Source organism: Neophocaena asiaeorientalis, unplaced genomic scaffold (assembly GCF_003031525.2).
Source record: "Neophocaena asiaeorientalis asiaeorientalis breed wild unplaced genomic scaffold, Neophocaena_asiaeorientalis_V1.1 scaffold50, whole genome shotgun sequence".
Classification (NCBI taxonomy): Eukaryota; Metazoa; Chordata; class Mammalia; order Artiodactyla; family Phocoenidae; genus Neophocaena; species Neophocaena asiaeorientalis.
Window position 1 is genome coordinate 1,792,644 of NW_020172717.1, and position 13,291 is coordinate 1,805,934.

Consider the following 13,291-nt stretch of genomic DNA (forward strand, 5'->3'; position numbering starts at 1 on the left):
AGTAGCTGTCCCCTGCTACCCTTTGAGACCTGGGATAACTTAGGGAAGAAGATGACTGATATGGATCATGGAGGCCTGGGGGATTTTATTGTTGTCAGAAAGTATGGCCAAAAGTCTTGGGAGAAAAGGAACAGACATTTCCCACCTGATTTAAAACTATGCATTATGGGCAAGGCTTAATTAAAATGCAGAAATCCTATTCCTCATGGCAACATTTGGCAATCCCTTCCCTCTCATCACTGAAAGTATCAGAGGATTATTCAAGGGGGGCTCAGCCACCAAATGTATCCTTCCCTCAATCGGGAGATGTTGGTTAATGGAAAACTTGTGACTCGTCTGTCCTTGAGTATTGAGGGTTCCTCCCAGGTCCTCCCCTCTTCAGTTAAAATGACTCCCACTGTAATTATATTTGGCGTATGTATCAGCTAGATCAGTGGTTCTGAACCAGAGGAGCGTCTCAGAATCACTGGGGAGTTTTCCTGAAGTACATCTGTCTAATATCAGTCCTCCCCCAATTTCCCTCCAGACCCATGAATCAGAATCTCTCAAGATGGAGCCCAGGAATGTATGTTGTGAACAGGCTTCTCAGCCAACTCTGATATTTAGTCTCTGGTTAAGAATCACTGAGCTGGGGTGTAAGAAAGGCAAAATAGTCTAAAACCAAAGTCATTGCAGGTTATGACGGGTGCTTCTTTAATGAGGCGCTATAGGGGGACTAAGGGTGGTGACATTTCCTACTCCAGGAGCACAGTCTGGGAGAACTATTAGCCAAGGCAGAAATGGGCCACCTGTAGGAAAGGTGAGAGAATGCCATACCTGAGTGATCAGGCTTTCTTTGTTCCTTGTGCCGCTCATACTCTTAACTTTTTATTATTGCACAGCTGCCGACTCGATTTTACAATGCAAATAAAAGTCTGATATATTATGACACTTTGCATTTATTGTTCACCATATCTATTGAGATGAAATAGTTTATTAAAAATCGTTCTTAAACCACATTCAAATGCCTGTTGATAAGCAAGTTAATGTAGTAAGATCTGATATTCCATCTTCCTTTGGCCACGGGGCTGTAGAGCCGAGGATAAAAAGTGGTGCCTTCTCTGTATTTGGGGACAGGGGTTGGAGGAGACCCACAGTATTGGTTATCACAGTGTTTTTTATTCATTCAATAGGTACTTATTGAGGCCCTGTAACAGGTCCTGTTTCTGGCAGTAAAAGAAGATCCAAGCCCCTGCCCTGTGGAGTTTACATTTCAGTGGAAGAGACAAAAATAAGCAAAATAAATAATTACTTATATTAACTATATAGTGCTAGAGATGTGATAATGGCTATGGAGAAAAATAAAGCCTGAAAGAAGGATAGGAATTCTTGTGTGTGGAGTGGTAATGGGCAGAGGGTGGTGGTGGTAACATTCGACCATAGACCTGAAGGAGAAAAGGGGATGAGCTGTGCAGGTATCTGGGAGTAAGTTGTTCCACATGGAACAATAAGTGCAAAGCCCCTGAGGCAGGCAGCAGCATATTTGAAGTGTCTTCAGAATCACCAAACAGTGAGGATAGTGTGGAGAGAAGAGGGAAAGCAAGGTAGAAGATGAGATTAAGGAGGTAACAAGAGGCTACAGCAAGGAGTTTTGCTCTTACTCTGAGTGAGAGGAAAAGCCAGTACTCACTTTTTTTTTTTCCTGTTTCTTTACTTTTTTTTTTTTTTTACATCTTTATTGGAGTATAATTGCTTTACAATGGTGTGTTAGTTTCTGCTTTTGAGCTGAGGTATAGAAGAGACAACTTAATTTCAAAAGGATCACTCTGGTGGTGGATGGAAACTACCCTCTACACGAATCAAGGTGAAGCAAGAAGACACTTTAAGAAGCTGTTTCAATATCCCAGGTGAGTGATAGAAGTAGCATGGACCAGGGTGGCAGAAGCAGAGGTGGAGAGAAGGGGTTAGATTCTCGATATATTTTATAGTCAGAGCAGGGAAGATTTGCTGAGTATGGGTATCAGAGGGAAAGAAGAGAGTCAAGGATGAGGCAGGTCTCTGACGTGTGTACCTGGAGAGAAGGAGTGGCAGTTCGCTGGGATGAGGAAGATCATGGGGAAGCAGGGCAGGACAGTGCTCAGAAGTTCAGGAATTTGGTTTAGACCAGTTTACAAAAGCAGGTTGTCGTTCCCTTGCAGCACTGAGGTTGCTACTGCACAGGGTTACTGATTCTGAAGTCTTAATGCTACTTGTCACTTCACTAGCTCATGTCAAATGACAGTTTTTGTTGGTCGTTTTCTTGTGGGAAAGAAATTAAGATTCTCCAAAATTTTATTTCCCAATCTATAACTTTTCCTTAAAAAGAAAACTCTTTTTTACAACGTTTTCTTTAAACTTTGTATGATTAATTTCTTAACCCCTAATTTGGCTCTTTTCTTTGTGTCTAATTAAATAATTCATCTTTCTTTTCAAAGTTCCTGCTTCCAAGGAACTGGATTAATTTCTCTCTTAAGTCATTGCTTTTTAAAGAGAGTGGTCCTTCTCAGCTTTCTAAGTTGCAAGAAACAGATTCACTCCTGTTATCCTTAGCGATAAGAATTCATTGTAAGGATCACCTCTGGGGAGAGGGATTGGGGTGGGATTTTTTTTTCCAATTGATTCACTATTATATTTTTTGCATATATATATATCTCATAGGAAGAATGTAAGACTGCAGTTGAATAAATACATAAAATATAAACAAGTACATAGGCTCACAGTGACACTAAAAATAAAATAAGAAATAAAACTCATGGGTCACCATTGAAGGTTGCTAGGACACCAACTCAATATTCTGAAAACAGTAAAATGGTAAAGAAAAACAATCCAGCATTTATTCTCTCTTCCTTATATGCACCATGTTTGAATTTAATCAACTGTTAAGGATTTGTTAAGAATTCCTTATAGAAGAATTTCAGCTAAAATGCAGAAGGAATTACGAAATCATAAATAAATGGATCTAGGCCATGTTCATCAGTGGGTGGTAAAACCATTGAGTGAAAGGCAGATGTAGAACTTCATGATGGATGGACCAGGCTGACAACACCTGAACCCACTGATCCGTCAATCTCAGCATCACTTGAGGTTGGACACTTAAGGGGATAGGTATATAGGGGTTCAGTGTCTTATTCTATTTTTGTGATGTTTGAAACTTTTCATAAGATGTTTTTAAAAGACAAAAATATGTTTATACATACAAAATATTTGTATTTTTAACTACAGATAGGATCATACTCTCTATATGGCTCTGCATTTCACTTTTATTCACTGAACTGACTTTTGTGGGTTCCATATTGCTCAACTTACTGGTCTCTGGACTCTATATAGGGTGGCTTTGCTGAGAGTTTTTATTCATCAAGACTGGCCGTGAGTATAGGAGATCAAATGATCAGGGACAGACAAGAACATTTCTTCCGAGACAGGCTTGCGAAATGCACTCTGGCAAGGACCTCTTGAATCCTAAGAGGTAAAAAGAACATTTAGGTGAGAAGTGTCAGGGAAACAAAAGTATTTGAGCTGTTTCCCTGAGCAGAGAAGGGATTCAGACTGTCCATAATGCCATTTGGTGTATGTAACCTTGGGAGCTGCTTCCTACCCTTGGATCTGAAGCCCCCTCCTCAGTATCTCCAGCTGTGCTGCCAGTCAGTCAGTTTAAACCTGTTTTCCCTGGGTTCAGTCTCCAGCCTCAGCAGTTCTTCCTAGAGAGTTTGAATCTTTAGGTCTGGAGCCTGACATCCCAGAGGGTATAAACATGGCCAAACACAAGGGGCTTCAGCAGTGGACGCATATCTAAAGAGGTAGGTCTGTTGGGAGGTGTTCTGACAGGTAAATGGGGGAGAGCAGGCTGGTATGTGTGGAAAGAGCATGATCTTTGGAGTCAGGCCTGGGTTTGAATAGTGGTTTCTTTATCAGCCGTGTGTCTGTGGACAAACCGTTTAATCTCTCTGTGCTTCCATTTCACTCCTTTGTAAAATGCTGACAAAATTCCTCCTTTCTGTGGCCGTGATAGGGCTCTGTGACGCTGTGTAAGCTGAAGCCCACGGCAGTGCTTGGTGCTTGGCAGATGCTTTACAAGTGCCCAGTCTCCATTTCTCTCTTCTAAGAACGGGGCTGCTAGCTGTATCAGAAATTGTACTACAGAGACTGGAGCCTAGGAGATGAAAGTCAGGCATCTTGGCTGGGTACTGAGAGACTGGGCTATGTGGACCGAAAGCTGGTTTCTGAAAGCGACCAGATCCAGGGTGAGGCTTCTCAGAGCTGAAGACCCTGCTCAGAATTTACCACCGTTTGCCATATTGCTGGCTCCATTGCGTTTGTCTGTCTTAGCCAGGAAGCCCCAGAAAGATACGGGCCTGCAAGTCTCTTGCTCTCTGTGCTATCCTTCAGTGCCTCACGTGCCACAGGGACTTAATAACTATCTGTACACAAGTGAATTAGTGTTCATGGAAGAAACTCTAGCAAATACAAATCAGAATAGGAAAACTCACCCTTAACCTAATCCCCTGTTACTAACATTATGGGTTTTATCCTTTCGGTCCTTACACTTATAATTTACAAAACTGCGGTCATACTGTTTTATAATGTGCTTTGTGAAAATATGTTTTGAACATTTTCCCAAATTGTGTGTGGTTTCCTATAAAATCATTTTAATGGGTGCATAGTAACTTTTGTATATACATACCACGATTGTTTTTGGGCTTCCCTGGTGGCGCGGTGGTTAAGAATCTGCCTGCCAATGCAGGGGACACGGGTTTGAGCCCTGGTCTGGGAAGATCCCACATGCCGCGGAGCAACTAAGCCCGTGCGCCACAACTACTGAGCCTGTGCTCTAGAGCCTGCAAGCCACGACTAGAACCCTTGCTCCGCAACAAGAGAAACTACAGCAATGAGAAGACCGTGTACCACAATGAAGAGTAGCCCCTGCTCACCGCAACTAGAGAAAGCCCACGCGCAGCAGTGAAGACCCAGTGCAGCCAAAAATAAATACATTTATTTAAAAAAAATACCACGATTTTTATAATGAATGAATTCCTTGTCTTTAGACATTTAGGTCATTTGTGCAGTATTTTGCTGGTATAAACAGCATTGTAATGAACATCCTTGCAGATAAATCCTAGACCAAATAACTGATTAGCTTCTCCATTTGAATACCAGTTTCCTTTTACTCTTTTTTTTTTTGAGATAATTGTAGATTCACGTGCAGTTGTAAGAAATAATACAGAGAGATCCTTCAGACCCTTCACCCAGTATCCCCCAGCGGTAAGATAACATATTGCATATCTGTAGAACAATATCATAATCAGGAAATTGACACTGTTACAACCCTTCAACACCTATTTTAAGTTTTTTAGTTTGCCTTGGCCAGACACATGTTGTAGACACTGTTGGGAAGTTCTGGTTTTTCATTTTCAAAAGCATGTATCTTTCTTCTTCTGTCAACCACCCTCCTCTGCTTTTCCCCTTCCTCAGCTGAGCCCTGTTTCCTAGTTAGCCTGCCTTGATGGCTCTGTTCCAGCTGTCTTTGCACAGGTGCCTGAGTTCTAGATTCTCAGAATTCCAAGCATTAATGTTATTCAGAGCCCCTGTGAAATAAGGTCAGAGACTATTTCTTCTGCTATCAAACTGTAGCCATCTGTTGGTTTCTACGCTTAATACCAAAGCCGATAACGCCCAGGGTATCAGAGCCGGCAGGCATTATAGATACAGTCTGCTGCTAATCAAATTCACTAATTAAAACTATGAGCCAGGCTGTAAGGTTACATTTCCTTTGTTCTTATTTCAGATTCTGTGTAGTCACATTTTATATACATACGAAAGTGTGTCTGTGATGTATTAATAAAATTTCACCTTATGCACAAGTGAAATAACAAATATTTCAAAGAAAAATATCAAGAATCGTGTAATTTCAAGGATAATATGGCAGCTTGAGTGAAATAGTCGCTGTGTTTACCTTTTGCTTGAGGGGGATCCCACTTTAGCCCTGGAAATGGACAAACCCACCGTGCTTTGTCAGAACAGGAACTTCTGCAAGTGATGTTGGTTACCGTTGTGCCTTTATCTGAAAATTCACTGTTAGTATAATTGAGTCTTTTTTCGTAATCATAAAATAATATCATACATGTATTCATTAATGGGTGGTACTGATGCTGGTGCTAGTTCTAAAAATATGCCTGAAAACCAGTAACTAGAAAGGAAGGTAGATGTGATAAAACACTATTAAGACAAACATGTGCTAAGATACACTGTGCTTTTGATTTCAGAGAGAGCACTTCATGAAATATTATAGATAATGCCAAGGAAATAAAAGACTGCCTTAAAGCAAAATATGCTACAGTGGTTGTAGATTTATGTGCCAGCATCTTCATACATTATATTTATTCCAGTGGGAAAATTAGTTGTGAATTGTGCAAGTTTTGGTTTATGCAAGGTCTTGAGTAATTTATCCCTTACGTGAAATGCATCCCCCTATCCTGGATTTACCTTGTACTTTGCTCATGATTCAAGTGGTGTGTACATTTAAGATGGGAATTTGAAACTTCTTAGTCCTAGTGGAATTGAATTTCTTTTTTATTTTTACAATTTATAAATGAAAGTTTTAAGTCAGTTGCTTGAAATTCAAGGATACATTTCTCAAAGAAACAGTCATTACACGGGAACTCACATTTGTCGATTACCTACTATATATGTGTCAGCACTTTACATATTAGTTCTAATTTAATATAGTCCTTGCAACAACTCTGGGGTCTGTCACCACCTTGAATTTGTAGAAGAGGCTTCCCAGAATCAGAGAGGTGAAGTCACAGGCTCCACAAAGGTGAGGAGGCTAGGATTCAAATGTCTGATTCCAAAATCTGTGTTTTGTCTGAGAGCCCGTGGACTCTTTGGAAGTCAATATATGCCCTAAAATTATAAGCAAAATTTTGTTGGCCTGTGTATTCATTTTTCTGTGCCAAAGGCTCATGGCTTTCATCAAACATCCAAGGGGCTTGTTAATCCCTTCTAGTGTTAAACACCCCAGAACCACACCAAGATCCCTCCTAAATGACCCACAGAGCCTTACTTAACCCTAACCACATGTTAACCTTTTCAGTCAGCTATTTTAAGTGTTAATTTAACATTAACATCTTTAGGAAAATATTTCACAGTGTGCAGCTACTCTGGAACCAGGATTTCTCTCTGCCCAGCACTTCCTCTTGACAAGTTGGAGGGTAGGATAAAATCTCTTGGCTGCAGAACAAAACTTATGATGAGCCTTGAAACCCTTTTGCCCCCTGGGTTTCTAAGGCGTCCCAGACCTGTCCTCAACATTGCGCTGGGTATTTGTGCAGATGTACAAGACTACTCAAACAAAAACCCATCTGGTTTCCTATCTTCATTTGTTTTTCTCTTGTGGCATTTTTTCATGCATCACGTTGTCTTAAAATGGTTATATTTATGCCTCATCTCCCCATTCGAGTTAGAAGGCTTCTGAAAGCAGGAGCCATATTTTGTTTATCTTGGGGTTCCCTGAATGCTCAGGATCCTGTGTGACAGGGACAGAAAAACACTAAAGTGTCAGATTCACAGCAGGCTTTCTGTCCAGGTCCTGCTTCCTGTGGAGTCTTCTTTGCCTGCTGCTGTGGCTCCTGGCCTTGGTGGGGTAGCTGTGGTAATAGGTGGGAGGTACAGAATAGCGATGGTGGGGTAGAAGATCAACTTCAACTACCTGGAGAAAAAAAGGAAACAATCAAGGGGCTGGAAGAAAGGGGTGTGTGTGTGTGTGAGGAGATGAGGCTGAAGTTCAGTGCAGGCTTGTTGTTTGAAAGGAGAGGCGATGGAAGCCGCTCTGACAAGGGGGCTCTCTGGGGAGAGAGATGGCGAAGAGGGTCATGGAAAATTATTCTGTGAGCCTGTGCGTCCTACCCACCCTCCATCCCATGCTTCTATCCAATTCCCTGAATTCCATTGATCTTCACGGCTTCGGGGACTAGGCTTCCTGTTACATTTAAATGTGTACTTAGGCTCATCCTGATGGGGGACATGCAGATTTATGTTAATCACACATATCTATTAAGAGCAGAGTAAATATTGAACAAATGAGCAAATTGATTCGGTTGGGCTTTCTTAAAAATGTTTGCATTTTCTTCAAATTTGAACTTAACTGTAAAGCATAGCATTTTCATAAAATTTAAACAATGTCCAAGTATGTAAAATAACAAAGCTTCCCCTACCCTTCATCTCCCCCTCTCCTTTTCCCATTCCAGGTAACCTCCGCTAATAATTTGAATTTTCTTATCAAACCTCTTTGTACAGTATTTGTCTTTCTGTGAACAAAGCCCCACAGAGTCTGGAGAAGGAAAAAACCTCTTCTGGTAGTATGAAGTCTAAATAGTGACAGCCATAGAATTTCTTCACCCAGTTTGACCAGAAAATGTAATTGCTTCTTCTGTCACACTCGAGAGACCACTTGTATCTCCCTTGCAGGAAACCATCTGCGTGAGTAGGTCTGAAGTTCAGAGGGTGTGAATGCAGAGCATCGCAGAAGGAAATCTCTTAAGTCTCTGTTGCCCTCTCCTGACCACACAGAAATTGCCTTTTCCCTCTGCCATTCATTTGGTTAAGCTACGGCTGCTCTTATGGCTGTTTTTCCTTCCTTCCTTGTTTTGTTTGACAGTGTCCTCTCAGTCAGAACATCTTAGCAAATGCTTTTCTTTGCTAAGCTTCCCAAGGCCATGTCAAAGAGAGCACCAGGAACACGTGAAATAAAAACAGCTTCTGTCACGGTGTTGATGCTGGCTGTAAATCAGCACATTCTCGAGGTTTACAAACCATGGCTGACACTCGTCAGGGGCTGCCCACATACTGGGGTGCAGACTTCCTTACAAAGTGGCATGCTTTATATTCATAGATTCCTAACACCGTCCCTGAGGCCTTTATGGGAGCACACATTGGCATGGTCTGGGCTCTTGTCTTGTTTCAACTCACTGCCTACATCCTTGTGGGGTCTTACTCTGTGTTCTTGCCTTAGATCCTTTGAACCTGCTTTGTCCTCCTTGGAATGCTCTTACCCTGCTCTCTCTGTCCCCTACTCCCATGCCCTTTTTGCAGGGCCCAGCTTAATGTAATTCCCTCAGATCCTCCAGATCAGGTTAGCTGTCTTTCCTATCTCTCTTCCCTTCCTGGTATTTTGTACTTCATCCAACACTCTTCATGCTTAGAATTTCTGGTCGATGTCTCTTTTCCTTGCTAGGAGGTAGCCTTCATGAGAGTGGGCACCGTGGCTATCTCCATCACAGCTGCATCGCCAGTGTCTTGCCCAGAACTTGGCACAGAGGAGGTGCTCAATAAATAAGTTGTCAAGTAATAGAATGAAGTAAGAACAGGGTTTTCTAAACTTGGTTAATCAGAATCACATGGAGAAACTTGGTTGCAATACAAATTCATGGGCTCCTCTACCATAGAGATTCTGGTAGCAAGTCTGGGGTAGGGTGTGGAAATGTGTTTTGTTTTAAGCACTAAGTTTGTAGTAATTTGTTATGCAGCATAGAAAACTAACGTAGTCAGCAATTGATGGAATGATGCTGTGTAACAAACCACCCCAAAATTGAATAAAAGTTTATAATGATTAGCATTTATTTTCATGCTTATGAGTCTGTAGGTGTACTGTGGCATGGCTAATGTAGGCTGGGCTCAGTTGCTGGCTATGGGTTATGTTGAGGTCTGCTTCACATATGTTGGGCTGAGAGGCAGCAGGTTCTCCTAATGGTGATCCACTGGTGCTCAGGAACCAAGTCAAAATGTACAAATTCAGGGCTTCCCTGGTGGCGCAGTGGTTGAGAGTCCGCCTGCTGATGCAGGGAACACGGGTTCGTGCCCCGGTCCGGGAAGATCCCACATGGTGTGGAGCGGCTGGGCCTGTGAGCCATGGCCGCTGAGCCTGCGCATCCGGAGCCTGTGCTCCGCAACGGGAGAGGCCACAACAGTGAGAGGCCCATGTACCCAAAAAAAAAAAAAAAAAAATGTACAAATTCATCTAATACATATACTTGTGTCACATCCCTAACATTTCATTGACCAAAGCCAGTCATATGGCTTTCCAACATCAACGGGAAATGAATATTTTCTGATCAATAATAAAAAGTATAAAAGTTTGTCTGGCCTCTTAGTTTTGTCTAAGGTATCCTCATGTATACCAGCTCATTCTATTCTCCCTGAAATCTTATGAAGAAGGCAGAAGAACTTTTTTAAACTTCATTTTCATTTGAGGAGAGAAGGGTTCAGATTGGTTAAGGGAGATTCTTACTATCACATGGCTGGTTTCTGTCAGAGATATGACTATAAGGAAAGGCTTTTCCACGTTTTGTCTAGTGCTCTTCCCACGGCAGGGATTTCTGAGATATAGTCGATCTGTGTTAGTAGTGCATAACAGCAATCTAAGTGTTTTAAGAGCCATGCAAGTATTTTAAGCCATTCTGAATGGTTCACTTCCCTGAATGCCCTGATCCCTCATCCCAGGTCTTTGTGCTGGTCATTCCTTTGTCTGTAATGGTTTTCCCTACTCTTCCCAACTCACAATGTTCCTAAACCTAACACCTCTACTTACTGTTCAGCTCGCTGATCTCAGCTTAAACTTGCACTTCTTCGAGAAACCTTCCTTGGCTTATGCTTTTTCCATCTTCTGCCATCATGCCCTCCCATCATCTCTCTATTGTAGCACTTAACTCACTGCGTTAGTTACCTGCCTGCCCCCTGGACTGTCAGTGCCCTGAAGACAGGAGCTATGCTATGCCTCCTTTTCACTGCCATGCATTGCAGCGTCTAGGACGTAGTAGACAATAGTGTTTGTTTACTGATTGATTAATGTTTTCTTCTTGGGGTCTCAGAAGCCACAGATGCTACTATTTATCTGTGAGTGACACCCTGCTCTAATGATTTTATAGTATTGTTTTATTTTTTGATACTTTGCATAATCTGGCTTTATTCCCCCCCCCCAACTGTTAAATAAAACCTGGATAATTCTTAAGAGCGAATGGGGCCAACTAGCAATTTTTAAATAACTTTTGAAGTCTCCTAGACAAAGAATAATAGAATCTTTGGTGCTGGGTGTGGTATGAAAGTTCAGCTACCCTGGTTCTTGGCAAGAACCAGGGCCTTAGGCCAGATCACGAAAGTCCTGGAAGGTCACATTCAGACATTTAAACCTAACCTGCAGGCACTGGGGAGTCACAGTGCTTTTGAGAGGAGATTGACATGGTCACATGAGTGTTCTAGGGAGTTCTAAATATATGAGCAAGGGTGAATGAGGGATATCCATGAGAAGCTGTTGTCCTGTTAAGAAATCCTGTTGGCTTAGACAGGGTGATGGTGGTGGGAAAGGAGAGGAGAGAGAGATTTAGAGATAGTGAAACACACTTACTGGAACTTGGTGACTTTTGGATAGGGGTGTGAAGTCCCTGCCTGCCTGAGGCATTCTGTGTTCTGCTTAAAAATAAGAAGCCCAGTCCAGAAGTCTGTAACCTAAAGAGAGCAGCTCTCATCTGTGGTGGAAACAGAATGGCCTTTGGAATCAGAGGCAAGTTACTTAACTTCTCTGAATTTCAGAATACACAATGAGCAAATCAAAATGTCCCTCGAAATCAAATGAGATAGATGTGTAAATGGCATCAGTGGGTGGTAACCAACATTAAACATTCTGAAATATAACCCCCCCACCCCCTGAACTCGTTTGTATCTATTAAAAGACGGGAATAAAGACACAGACCTACTAGAGAATGGACTTGAGGATATCGGGAGGGGGAAGGGTAAGCTGTGACAAAGTGAGAGAGTGGCATGGACATATAAACACTACCAAACGTAAAATAGATAGCTAGTGGGAAGCAGCCGCATAGCACAGGGAGATCAGCTCGGTGCTTTGCGACCACCTAGAGGGGTGGGATAGGAAAGGTGGGAGGGAGGGAGACGCAAGAGGGAAGAGATATGGGAACATATGTATATGAATAACTGATTCACTTTGTTATAAAGCAGAAACGAACACACCATTGTAAAGCAATTATACTCCAATAAAGATGTAAAAAAAAAAAAAAGTCTACTTAACCTTCATGGGGCAGCTGAAGTTCCCCATCTTCCCTGACCACTCCCACCTGAAGTAGTTCCTACCTTAATGCCCACAGCATTGTTATCTATATCTGTCACATGGTGTCTTTTAAATTTGTTTTGTTTTGTTTTGCTTTGTCTTCAATAGCTGATCGAATTGGTCATATTCTTTACACCCGAAGGATTAGTCCAAGATAGACATTCTCTTGCTTTCTTCCTTTTTATTCCCCTCTACCCCTCCAGCAACCATTTCAGTGTGTTTTAGTATATGTCTTTTTGTTCATATGTATTCTTGCAGACTATCTCTTGTGGTTCTGTGAACATATATTTTTAATTTGCTTAAGTGATATTGTGTTCTACATCTCATTCTGTTTCTTTCCTTTTCCTAAGGACTGAATTTTAATGCTGCATTCATGTTGCTATGGTATACTTTTCATTCATCACATTGGCAGCTGCATACTATTCCATGCTGGGCATCCTTCACATTTTACCTATGCATTTTTCTGATGTCAGACACCAGGGTGGCTCCAACTCCCTTTGTCATAAGTGATGCTGCAGTGAACATCCTTAAGCATGTCCCCTTATGGCAGTGGTTCTCAACTGGGGATGACTTTGCATCTCTAGGGACATTCAGCAATGTCTGGAGACATATTTGATTGTCACAACTGGGGGCAGATGCTACTGGCATCTAGTAGGTAGTGCTCCTAAACATCCCGCGGCACACAGGACAGTCCCCACAGCAAAGAGTTATTCAGTCCCACACGTCAGTATTGCTGAGGTTGAGAAACTCTGCCTTAGGAGCACCGGAGAGGATTTCTTAGGACCGATTCCCAGGGGCAGGCTTGTGGGTCACGGTGTATGTGTGTTCTCGATTTGAGCAGGTAGAAAGAGACGGGGCTGGCTGCACAGTCAGAGATCCCACCACAGTTCCCAGGCCTTCAACACCCCACATCCCTGCCAGAACTTGGATTACCCAGCTTTAAAATTTTTGCCATCTAATATGTATGAAATGACATTTATTGTTGTATTAATTTTCATTTTTCTGATTATTAAAGAGTTAGTGACACTTTCATTAACTTCTTGGGAGGCCAAAATAACACATAGTTGGAAAGCTGGGAACCTGCCATTTTGCCATTTATGAAATTTGTACCTGGTCTCTCTGAACATCAGTTTTTTTTTTTTTTTTTTTTTTTTTTTTCTT